The sequence below is a fragment of the Pogona vitticeps genome, chromosome 11 (assembly GCF_051106095.1).
Source record: "Pogona vitticeps strain Pit_001003342236 chromosome 11, PviZW2.1, whole genome shotgun sequence".
NCBI lineage: Eukaryota > Metazoa > Chordata > Lepidosauria > Squamata > Agamidae > Pogona > Pogona vitticeps.
Genome location: NC_135793.1, coordinates 23,307,118 through 23,320,344, shown reverse-complemented (window position 1 = coordinate 23,320,344; position 13,227 = coordinate 23,307,118).

Below are 13,227 nucleotides of genomic sequence, written 5' to 3'. Positions count from 1 at the left end.
CTGCCAACAGCCTGTTGGCACACAAACACACAAAGCTGAAGTTCCAGCTGCAAAACTAACACATTCAGATGCAGACAATCAGGGGGAGAGGGAAAAAAAACACACACACAAAAAGGAAAAGAAGGAAATCAGAACCAGCAAGCAATGGTGACACACTTTCCTCCCATTTTTTCCAGCTGTTTTCTAGACATTAGCTTTTAATTTCAACAGCTGCCTCTTTGTGCTTCTCCTGTCTCCCTCTGCACCCCTCCCTCGCCGCCCCAGCCCAAGTATTTTGTGCTGTTCCAGTGATTGTCAGTTCTGTTCTGCTCGAAAGGTTTCCTGTAGATGTTACCATGGCCACGAGAATCGGAAAAGAAAATAAATAAAAAAAGGGGGAGTTTCTAGGAATCCATCTCGAGCTTATTATTAAATTCCAAACGTTGACTTCATTACCTCGGCAGATTCCATGCTATCTGCTGGTAAATCTATTTTAATAGAATATTTAAATTCTCTGTCGAGCAGAGATTACATCTGAATTGAGTTGTCTGTGCATGCATTTATAGGAAATGAATATATTGAGAGAAGAGAAGGCTGCAGTGTATGCTAACTACATGAACAGAGGTCCCCTGGGCAGGTACATGTGTTGAATCACTAGCTTGTTTTGTTAGCTTCATTGAGTTGGTTTGGAGATACACAATGTCGGTGTTTTTCCCCCATGCACACATGCACTCCTTATTTGTTAAGGTTGCATAACTGGGTCAACATCGTTGGCCAGTTGTTTCTCTAACCGAAGGTTTTGTTTTTCTTTAACATTCTAGAAAGCTGACAAAACGCTTCAGATCTAAACTATGTTGAAGAACATCTGAGCACAGATCGCTCGGTAGCATCGATAAACTACAACTCCCAGTATCCTTCAGAAGCAGCCATGTAAAGCTTTTTTAATAATATTGGCCAGACCTATATGATCTCAACCATCTTCGTTTCTGGGCTTCTAGTTTTGCTAGAAGCTGGTGTAGAGCACCTAATTCCCCCCCCCCTTAATGTTCAGCTAAATGGGCTGTGTTTTGGACAGCATGAGGGTTTTGGAGTGAAAGGCTAAATAATGAGGTGGTGGGAAAAAAAAAGACATTTTGTTTCCCACCCAGTTTCCTGTCTGAACTTGGTTTCCCTGCAGTTTGAACCAAAATTATTTTTGCCAGTTAGTAGCACCTACAAACCAAGCATGTGTAATAATGGCATGGCTCGGGAGGAGAGAGGAAGCTGTGCACATGGAGGTCATGGGTTCAATCCTTAATATCTCCAGCTAGAAAAGAAATAAAGCAGGATAAAAATGAACAAGTGGGTCCTAGATCAAATCAAGCCAGAACAATCTCTGGAGGCAAAAACACTGAAACTAATGCTGTCCTACTTTGGGCACATCATGAGAAGGCAGGATTCTCTGGGAAAGACAATAACGCTGGGAAAAGTGGAAGCCAGCAGGAAAAGAGGAAGATCCAATATGAGATGGACTGACTCCCTAAATGAAGCCACAGGCTTGAGCTTACAAGTGCTGAGGACAGTGGTTGAAGACAGCTATCATTCATTCATAGGGTTACCATAAGTCCGAGGCAACTTGACAGCACATAACAACAACATTGCAGAAACGGATCACATTTTCATCACACTGTTGCCTAATTCCCAGTGATCTGGTGTCATCATCCATTTCCCCAGCGATCACACAACACACTGGGAAATGCGCTCCATCCGGACCCCAACCTGTGGTGTAGGTTTACTACCTTTTGGAGCTGGGCTGGAGTGATTCCCCAAAAGACAGAAAAGTCTCTTTAAGGGGGTCGCTCCCTGAAACAGGATCCTTTCCCAGTGTGATCAGATGCTCATTTCCCCCTCTGTCGGATCCTTCAGGGTTTTTTTTTATTTAAAAAATACACTGTTTTACTGCACAGCCATCTGTTATGGAAAGAAACACTTCTTTTGATCAGTTCTCCAGCAGCGGATGGCCTCACTAAGGAAACCTTGGTATGGCTTACCATCAAGCCACTTGTAACTTATGGAGACCCTAATTGGGGTTTTCAGGATGTGAGATAGTAAACTGGTGGCATCCCATAGTGAGGTTCTATAGCCAAGCGTCGGATGTGATGGCGCTGCAGGTTAAACCTCAGAAGCCTCTGTGCTGCAAGGTCAGAAGACCAGCCATCGTAAGATCGAATCCATGCAACGGAGTGAGCTCGCGTCGCTTGTCCCAGCTCCTGCCAACCTAGCAGTTCGAAAGCATGTAAATGTGAGTAGATAAACAGGTACCACCTCAGTGGGAAGGTAATGGCATTCCGTGTCTAGTCGCGTTGGCCACATGACCACGGAAACTGTCTTCGAACAAACGCTGGCTCCACAGTTTGGAGACGGGGGATGAGCACCGCGCCTGAGAGTCAGACACGACTGGACTCAATGTCAAGGGGAACCTTTACCTATAGCCAAGCAGATATTTCAACCCAGATCTCAGGAGTCGTAGTTTGACGTTCCCTCCACCAACTAGTCCTGAGTCGTGGTATTTTAGCCCAGTCTAGGGCAGAGGGAAATCTCTCCTTCTTTCTATGTAAACCTGGCTAGGTATCATCAACAGTTAAAACCTGATGGCTGGGAAATGTTATTCAACAGTGCAACAGTGACCGCTTGTGGCAAAACAAAATCCTTGCAAGAAATAACAAATCCGCAAATGCTTTAAAAGGACACACGATTCAGATTTAATTTAATTGAAAGTAAGGTGATTTTTGTTTTGTCAGATTGAGCAAGTCTCTTTGCTTCCCCCCCCCCTCTTGATTTTTAGAGTGGAGTAGGGGCGAAAATGTTTATTACTGTTGGTCTTGGATTCCTGTTTTATGGCCCACTAGCAGTTTCAAAGTCCTTTGAATTCAAACACCTTGTACTTCAGAATATGAAGAGGCTGAAGATATGTTCTTTTTGCTTGTTGGGCGAAAACCCATAATGATTCAGCTTTGACAGACCACCTCAGGTTTGGGATGGGAGAAAACCAGCTACCTGTTGGCTTTTTGACTTTCGCCACAACTTGGGCATTTTTCTAACGTTCTCTCAGGTCCCCATTTACTCACTTTTCCCCTGAAAGAAACAGGGGCCAGGTGATGTCAATTTGGACCCTCAATAAGGTGGCTTCTTCTCAAGTGTAACAATACAGTAAGACCATGGTATCTCTGGGGGAATCAGTTCAGTATCGTGGATACTGAAAAATGTGGAAGTATAGAACATTGGAGGACATGGTGGTGCTGCGGGTTAAACCACAGAAGCCTCTCTGCTGCAAGGTCAGAAGACCAGCCGTCATAAGATCGAATCCACGTGATGGAGGGAGCTCAAGTCGCTTGTCCCAGCTCCTGCCAACCTAGCCGTTGGAAAGCATGTAAAAATTTGAGTCGATAAATAGGGACCACCTCGGTGGGAAGGTCACAGTGTTCTGTGGCTAGTCGCGCTGGCCACGTGACCGTGGAAAACTGTCTATGGACAAACGCTGGCTCTACGGCTTGGAGACGGGGATGAGCACCACCCCCTAGAGTTGGACATGACTGGACTAAAATGTCAAGGGGAACCTTTACCTTTACCTATAGAACATTAGACATTGCATGGTCTCTGGCTTCCTCTAGTGACCAGTTCCAGCAAACATACCCTGGAAACATGTATAAATACATATTTCTAGGGCATGTGTATGTTATTTAGTATTTTCAGGCAGTGGACAAATGAATCAATGAGTACTAATCCTATGAATAGGGAAGGCTCCGACTGTACCTGTTTTAGTTACTTTAGAGTTATAGGAATGCTTTGGGTTTGTTTTGTCTCAGTAAACGGTGGTTTGCACCATTCTCATATTTCCTTTGGAAAAAAAGGAAGTGCAAAGGAACAACTTTCTTAAATAACAGATAAGTTAAGTTGAGGAAGGACAGCAAAGATGGGGCCAGCCTAGCCTCCAGTGGGAGGGAGTTCCAGAGTCTAAAGGAGCAGCCACAGAGAAGGGTTATTTGGTTTAATGGTCGTTGTGGGTTTTTCGGGCTTATTTGGTTTACATACGACAGTCATGCATGCTCACATAGAGACATGGCGGGCTTTGATGTTCTGAAGGGGAGTGAATTGAGCAGCTTGGTTGAATACCTCGGATAGCTCATTTAAAGTTCGGACTAAGTCCCAGAATGGATTCTCTGCCATCCCTTCACATCAGAGTCACCGGATTCCATCCACCCCAACTCCTCCATCCTCCTTGACCGCTGTTTCTTTGCCACTTTGTACGCAGCAAAACCCACCTCATCCTTCTACGTAAGGGTGCAAGCCTAGAGCCTGGTCATGGCACTTAATCATCATCTTAGAACAGCAGAGGTTGGAAGGGACCCTCCTTGTCAAGGAGACCTAGAGGGAATCGGACTCCCAACCATTGCCTCCACATCCAGATGCCCTAAACCAGTGGTCTCCAACCTTCGGTCATCTAGATGTTCTTGGACTGCATTTCCCAGAAGCCTTCACCCCCAGCTATGCTGGACAGGGTTTCTGGGAGTTGCAGTCCAAGAACACCTCGGTTACCCAAGGTTGGGGACCACCGCCTTAAACCACTGAGCAATTCCTCAGTTCTTGCTGTGAGAAGTGTGAGTGAGAACAAGGTTTTTGTCCTCCCCCTCTTGACGCTTTCTAATAATCTCTGCCGTTTGGCATCAGAAGGAAAGCCAGCGGCATGACGCCAGACGAAAGAGGAAGGTGTTGATTGTGGCCAGTTTGCCAGTAGCTCTGCAGCTGTTCACTTGCAGTTCCAGGAAGTCATAAATATGTATAGATCGACTGCACTATTTTTGTGCAACTGTGTATATAATAACATCTGACCCTGCCTCTCTCCTGCAGCACTTAATTTTCCAATTAAATAACCACACAACCCATTAAAAACCAGAGCCGGGTCCAATGACACTCATGTAGCGTTTTGTCGAGTTTGCTAGTCAGCCAGTTTTGGAAGTTTAACGCGCAAGTCGGCTAGTCTGGATTTAATAAACTGGTTTCATTATTGCTTCACTGCAGCCAGATTGTTTACTGGGACTGGGAGCTGGGATCACATAATCCCTTGTTACAGCAGCTCCCCGGCTGCCGATCCATTTCCAGGCACAATCCCAAGTTCTGGTTTTAACCTATGAAGCATGAAATAGCTTGCATACAAGCTGTGTCAAAAAAAAATTGGCATCTCCCTTTATGGGTATTAAGATTACCAGGATAGGCCTTTCTCTTGGTCCTACCACCTTCACAGGTGCATTTGGTGGAGATATGGGAGAGGGCCTTCTCTGTGGCTGCTCCTGTAGACTCTGGAACTCCCTCCCACTGGAGGCCAGGCTGGCCCCATCTTTGCTGTCTTTCCCCAAGCAGGCAAAGACCTTTCTCTTCAGAGAGAATTTCCCTTCAAGGCTGTCTGTCTGAGAGAGGTTTTTAAATAAATTGCTGTTCCTCATTGTTTTGAATCTTATTGGGAGAAAGGCGACTTTTAAATAAAACAAACAAACAAAAACAAATAAATCTGTTTCTGGTGTTGCTTTTGTTTCCCGTTTTTAAAAGCTGGTATTTGTTTGATCCTTTTAAATATTTGTCTGATTGTTGCTTTTAGCTTTTATGTGTCTTTTAATGGTGTAAGCCACCTTGGGTCCTTTTTAAGGAGAAAGGCGGGGTAAAAATAGTTTAAATAAAATAATTATAAAATAAATAAATTTGTGTTTGAATAATCCACCACTAGCTAATATGCATCAACAAGGGAAAATGAGATGGTTGTGGGGTTCTCCTCTGCCAGATCAGAAAAGGTTGTGATTATTTCACTTTGGCACTCATTACTTGGATAACGGCTTCTCAGATTGTTGTTTAGTCGTTTAGTCGTGTCCGACTCTTTGTGACCCCATGGACCAGAGCACACCAGGCCCTCCTGTCTTCCACTGCCTCCTCGAGTTGGGTCAAATTCATGTTGGTCGCTTCGATGACCCTGTTCAACCACTTCATCCTCTGTCGTCCCCTTCTCCTCTTGCCTTCACACTTTCCCAACATCAGGGTCTTTTCCAGGGAGTCTTCTTTTCTCATGAGATGGCCAAAGTCTTGGAGCCTCAGCTTCAGGATCTGTCCTTCCGGTGAGCACTCAAGCTTGATTTCCTTCAAAATGGATGGGATTGTTCTCTTTGCAGTCCAGGGGACCCTCAAGAGTCTCCTCCAGCACCACAGCACCAGTATCTTCTCAGATACTGATTTCAAAATGAAACAGCTTCCTTGGAATTAGACGGATGAGATAGATTTAGGTGTCATCCACTGACTGCTGATACTGAACCTCAAAACTCCAGACAGCCTCTCCCAGCATTTTCATGTATATATTAAATAAAATGGGAGAAAACAGAACTCTGGGGATTGCCGTAAGCCAACAGCCAAGAATTTCCCAATTCCGAGGTCTCTCCTCCAGGAAGGGCTGTTGACACTGTAGACCAGTGCCTCCAAGTCCCATTCCAGAGAGAAGCTCCAAAGAAACCCACCAAAAGGTCAAACAAAACCAAAAGGGACACTCTTCTTCTGTCCAGTTCCTGCCGTAGGTCATCCACCAGGGTGACCAAGGCAGTCTCCATCTCATAGCCAGGCCTGAAGCCACACTGAAATGGATCGTGACAATCCATCACATCCAGAGACCCCTGGAGCTGAGAAGCCACCACACACTCAAATCTCATGCCCAGGAATGGAACATTTGAGACCGGCCAGTCATTATCTGATACCATGGAATTCAAGGAAGGTATTTCCCAGCAGTTTTCTTACTATTGTCTACTTTAAGCATACGAGGGTCCACCCTATCGCAGGGAGGTATTCACCACTCCTCCTACCCACTTGGCTTTTATCAACCAGGGCAGAGAAGTGTCCAGCACACATATGAGGGTCCTCCCTCTCTCCCAGCTTCCTCTTGGCATCCTCAGCTTCAGAACTGAAACTCTTCAAATAAAGATAAGCAGAGATCAATCCCTTCTCCGGAGGATCTATATCCTCGCTGCATCCAGTTAAGAGCAGGTCTAAGACATTTTACCTGCAACGTGTTGTGCATTTTTTTCTCCACAACAAGGTGTTGAGTGGCCTGCTTTCGCTTCTCATGGGCCAATTTTCTTTTGATTTATTTCTCTGCCGCTTTTGACGGTTGCCTAAGCCACGTTTTTTTTGCTGGACGAAAAGTTGCTCGCAATGCGTAAGGGAGTTGTGAGTGTGTTTAAGTGGCATCAGAAGTGTCTTCCTATTTTATTTTTTTAAAAAACACAGGCGCTCAGCATTAGGCACTGTAGCTCTGTGTTAAATAGGTGGCAGCATTGATTAATTTTTGAAGCAGGGAAAAGATCTGTAAAGCAAAGCACTGAAGAGACTTCAAGGAATCTGAGCCACATTGGCATTGCAAATTTACAGATACCTTTATAATATTCGCTCGCTCATTTGGTGGTGGAAACCTCCAATCAGGAAGGAATTGTCTACAAGCAGTTAAAGGAGTGTAAATCAGACTCGTAGGACGGAGTACAATGTGTGTGTGTGTGTGTGTGTGTGTGTGTTTAGCTTATTGAGAAGGGTGAGTAAAGAGGGAATGTTATTGAAGTGTATAAAAGGATGCACAGTGAACTTGGAGGTCATCCATCTAATGCAAAGAATGGGTGAAAGAGAAACAAAATCGATCATACCCTTTTCCAGTTGTGGACGTCGAACCTACAGTTGCAGTCACGAACACTTAGAGCAGTAGTTCCCAGTCTAGGGTCCCCAGATATTCTTGGACTACAACTCCCAGAAATCCTGGCTAGCACAGCTAGTGGTGAAGGCGTCTGGGAGTTTTTTGTTCCATGAACATCTGGGGAGCCGAGCTTGGGAACTGCTTATTTAGAGAATAAACCCTTTAAACTCTGTAACAGTTACTTCCACATATGTCAATATGAACTGGTTTGCTATAGCCCTATACCTACTTACTCACCAAGTTCAGTGGGGTAATTCTACAAGCTCACATCCAGGTGGACACTTGTAGCATTGCTGTGCCAGTCTCCCAGAACCTAACTGAGATTTCTGGACCACAAGAACCCCTGCTTTCCAACATCAATACTTTCTCTAGTTTCGAGAACGATCAATTCTGTGTTCGTGCCACCCAGCTCAGCATCCCGGGGAGGGATTTGCATTGAAGTCGATAGGAAGAGAGAGTTTTGTCTGCTAACCTTTCGTTATTCACTCCCCAAGATGTTTTTTTCTTTCCTTTCTTTCCACGCTCAGGGCAATCTTAACTGCAGCTGTAGGGGTCTGAGTTCTTCTTGCTAGCAGACAGGCAGCGGAAGAAAGGCAAGTGAAGTTAGGTTTAAATGTTGATACAAAGTCAGGTAAGGCTGCTCCTGAGAGCTTTCCTGCATCTCTTAGGCTGGGAGGAGTTTCGACTCAGCGCTGCTTCGGCTGGTCTGGAGTCAACTCAACTGGACCTTGTCAATATACTCCAGGCCTGCAACACGAATTCACCTTATCTCGCCATCCAAGTAGAGTTTGTGGAAGAATTGCCAGCACATGAATGAAAATTCAGGTGCCGTATCCATTGAAGATGGCGTTTCCGAAAGAGAGCATGTCTTGTCTCACAGATAAATGAATTAAAAAAGATTCACGGAGGATGACTGGAAAATGGAACATTATATAAATTAGAAGAGTCGTTCTTGATGATGTATGTTAGAAAACTCTTCCAAGCCGGCAGGGCCTATTTTTAAACCCATCATTCGTGTAGACAGACTTTTTTTTCCCCAATTAAAGTCATCATCTTTCAAGTCTGAATGACCTCAGAGCGCTCCAGCGAACTAGGATAGAGTAGCTGGTGCGGCTCAAACTTTCAGGTAATTCCAACTCATAGCCCGTTTATTCAGAAGTACAGTGGTGCCTTGCTTGACGATGTTAATTCATTCCAGTGAAATTGCTGTACAGCAAAAATGTCGTCAAGCGAAATAAAAAACCCATTGAAATGCATTGAAAACCATTCAATGTGTTCCAATGGGCGAAATACCTGCAATCGCAAAAACTTCAACGTTATGTATGTGCTCTATTTGCATAGTTGTATACATCGGTCACCAAGACAAAATGAATGCTACTTAATGTAAGTTCTAATCTGGCTGGGTAGCTCTGCAAGTTTGGTCTCTGCCTATGGAGTCACAGGTTGAGAATTCAGTTCCCCACTGTGCCTCCTATAAGAGCCATCCTGTGTAGCCTTGGGCAAGCTGCTCAGCCCCAGGGCACCCCCAGAGGAAGGGAATGGTAAACCACTTTTGAGTATCGTCTACCTAGAAAAGCTTGAGAAAACGGCCACTGCAGCTCAGAACTGACTTGACGACATGTAAGCATCCACATAAGTTCCCGTCTCCTCCATGCACTTTAAACTCAGTCCATCTCTGAGACAGGAGAGAGTTCTTGTTCAGCAAATTTATATCCAGCTGTTTGCCCAATATTATAAAGAAGTCCATCTTTCTCATTTTGGTCTTCTCTATTGTCAATTTATGCTTGCGATTAGAACACGAGAATAAATCCAGGATGGCACCATCAATCAGGGAATCGATCAATACTGGGGAGAATTTGCATCCAAAGAACAGTAACAGCGATTCCTCTTTCTAATGGTCTCCTGACAGGGCGAATCGGAGGAAAGCTGGAATCACACCTCCTTGGGGTGGAATTCTAAAAATAAACCCATGAGTTAGAGACCGGGGTGGGTCAGCTCAGCAAGAAACGGCTGCTTCTCTGATGAAGCATTGACCAAGTCTCGGGGAGATTAATTTGCTGAAAATAGCTGCCACACTAATCAAGTTTTATTCCTAACGTAAGCGCAAGGTGAGTGGAAAGTGAGTCTCGAGTCTGAGCTTGCTCGCCGCGAGCCCTTTGCTTGTATCATCCTCAAAACCCTCCAGTTCTACACCCCTGTGCCCAAAGCTTCTTCGAGTGGACAGAGTTGTTATACTTATTTATTTATTTATTCTCATTTTTATTTTGTCCAACTAATAGTGAAGCTACCACTCTTGGGTGGGAGACCCAACAAAACATAACAAGAATAGAAAGGCAATGAAAACCACCAAGAGCAGTGGTCCTCAACCTTGGGCTTCCAGAGGTTTGTGGACTACAACTCCCAGAAGCCTTCACCACCACCTCTCCTGGGCAGGATTTCTGGGAGCTGAAGTCTCCCACCCAGACCACTGACCAAGAGGGAAACAATTCCAAATTCTCAGACCATGATAAACATCATCCTAAGGGACAATAATCAAGCCACATAGGCTGCGGAAGATTCATGAGAGGTGGGCCAAGAGGTATACATAACATTACTTTGTAGTAACTGTTACATACAGCACTGATGTTACCTGTCTGTCATGGGTTTGGAGGGAAAGTTCCATCCTATGGGGAGTGGAAGGCGGGACATCAGGAGGAGGGGCTGTACTGTATAAATATGTGAAGCGTGTGTGGAGAGTTTAGGAGATGCTGAGAGACTCTGGGTGAAGAAGCAGCAGCTGGGAAGAAGAAGCTGTTGTGGGAGTCTGTGTGTCAGACAGGGTACTACTGTGTGTCAGAGTACCAACCTGATAGGTTCAGGTGTCTGTTGGTTAGCCAGAACTGATAAGTTCAGGGTCTGTGCTTCAAGTTAAGGGTTCTGGGTGAACCAAACTGTATGCATGTATGAGTGAGAGTAAGCCACGTTACTTTATCCTATTCACCTGATTGTTTATTTTTCCCTGTGTGTATTTAAATAAACCTTATTCTTTTTATTGTTTGAAAATCCATCCCTGGTCTGTGTGACTTCTTACAGGGAATGGTTGGTGGCAGCTTAGTGTAACTGTGTGACATATCCCAGTAGGTCTGGGTTTGTCACATTGATTGGTGTCCAGCGGGTGGGATACGACTGGTCCAGTTGTCCAGCGGTCCAGCAAAGCCTTGGCAAGTGTGCCCAGAGCAAGGGGGGTCTAGTCAGGGACAGTCTGAGGCGCGTAGGTAATCTTCTAGGTGTACCTCACGGGGAGGTGCGCTAGTAGAAGAACGTGCCAACTGGGGAGACTTAGATTAAGGTGCTCTGAGGCAGCCTAGTTTTGGCGGGAAAAAGCTGAGGCAAAACTGCGTAGTAACAGTGAGCTAGCTTGCCAGCTGAGAGGCCCAGCAGAGGGGGGTAGGCTCTGACTCGATACTGTTGCAAGTTAGTGCTGAAGAACAGCAGCAATCTCTAGGGAGAGCTGGTTCTGAGGCAAGAAGGAAAAAAGTGGTCGTTTTATTTTGAGGCTTGACTTTTTAAAGCAGCCTGTTCTGAGGGGGGATTATGCCCTTGACTCGAAGCCAGATAGCAGACATGGGTGAAGTGAAAGACCCCCAGATTGACCAAGGTTCTGAGGATGAATTTGGCTCAGTGCAAGGTGACAGCACAGGAGAGCAGGACCCAGAACTCAGAAAAATACTCCTAGCCCAACAGCATGAACTGAGGATGAGGGAAATAGAAAGGGAAGAGAAACAAAGGCAATGGGAAAAAGAAGAAAGATTAGAGAGAGAGAGAATGGAGAGGGAAGAAAGAATGGAGAGAGAGAAAATGGCGTTTGAATTAAGAAAATTGGAACTGATGAACCAGAACAATAATAACAATAGGGATTCTGAGGGAGGCCAACTGTCTAAAGCTGACCTGAAGAAATTCCCTGTGTACCACAAGGGAGATTGTCCTGAGGTGTTCTTTTCCCTAGTGGAAAGAGCGTTTGTGGACTTCTCAGTGAGGGAAACTGAGAAGATGACCATCATGCGATCTTTAATCAGTGGTAGCCTGGCTGAGGTTTATGCCGAGATGCCTGAGGAACTGATGAAAGATTTTGCAGAGTTTAAAAAACTGGTGTTTGCCAGACATGGGATAAATGCAGAGCAGCTGAGACAAAGATTCAGGTCCCTCACGAAAAAACCAGAACAGACTTTTACCCAAGTGGGGGCCCAATTGGTGAGGCTGCTTGAGAAATGGCTATCGCAGGAAGGGACAGAGACCTATGAGCAGCTTAAAGATTTGATAGCGCTGGAACAGTTCTATTCAGTCCTGCAGGGGGAATTGAAATTCCAGGTGAGGGAAAGGAAACCGAAATCTGTGGCAGCAGCCGCAGAGATCGCAGATTTTATTTCCCAAATAAGAAAGCCCTTGGGTGAGGGAAAATCTGTAGGTAAACCCAAAGAAACCTACAGCAAGTACTCTCAGGGACCAGGGAAAAACCAGCAAGGGGGAGGGGCCCATGGTGAAGGGAAGCCCTCAGACATGAAACCAAGACCTCAGATTTTGGAGGGAAAACCAAAACAAGATGAGAGAGAATCAAAATACACCAGAAAATGTTATTTCTGTCAGGGAAAGGGTCATCTAATCTCAGAGTGTGAGAAATTGAAGCAGCTAAAAGGAATGGTGCCTCCGAATGCTAGTGGAACCAAGCCAAAAGCTGTGTTCTGTGTCCAGAAAGAGCAAGGCTCAGTGTCACTGAGGGAGCCTGTTACCATGGCTACTCAGTCTGGAACAGCTACTGCTGCTGATCAGGCTGAGGAAAATGGTCCTCTTGTGGAGGTAAAACGCTGCTTGCTGATAAAAACAGATTCTCAGTTGTTTGAGACAGCAGGGGTGGACGTAGGAATACTTGACCGTCAGTATAGGGGGCTGCGGGACACTTGTTCCCAGGTAACCCTGTGCCATCCAGATATTATTCCTGGGGAGTTTATAATCCCAAATGAGAGCATAAAGGTGGCAGGGATTGAGGGGCAGGTAATCTCTCTGCCAGTAGCAGAGGTACCTGTCAACTTTCAAGGCTGGAGGGGGGTTTGGCGGCTAGCAATTTCATCGACTCTGCCAGCAGCCGTGCTCGTGGGAAATGACCTGGCTGAACATGTGAAACGGGTGCTAGTGATTACACGCTCACAAGCCACCACAGGGACAGTTCAGGGGGGTAATGATGAGCCAGAGACGGAAGCAGAGGGGAGTTCAGAAGCTGTGGTGGAAACCTTAACCACAGACAGCAGATTTGGACAGGAGCAAAAGGCAGACGCCACTCTCCAAAAGTGTTTTGAACAGGTGACTGACGCCCAGCTAACACCTGAAACCCCAGTGAGATTTCTGGAGAAAAAGGGGATTTTATATAGAGAAACCCTGAGGAATATCTCAAAAGGGGGAGATGGGATCAGGAGTCAGCTGGTGGTACCTGAAAAGTATCGCCCCATGATCTTACAAAGGGGGCA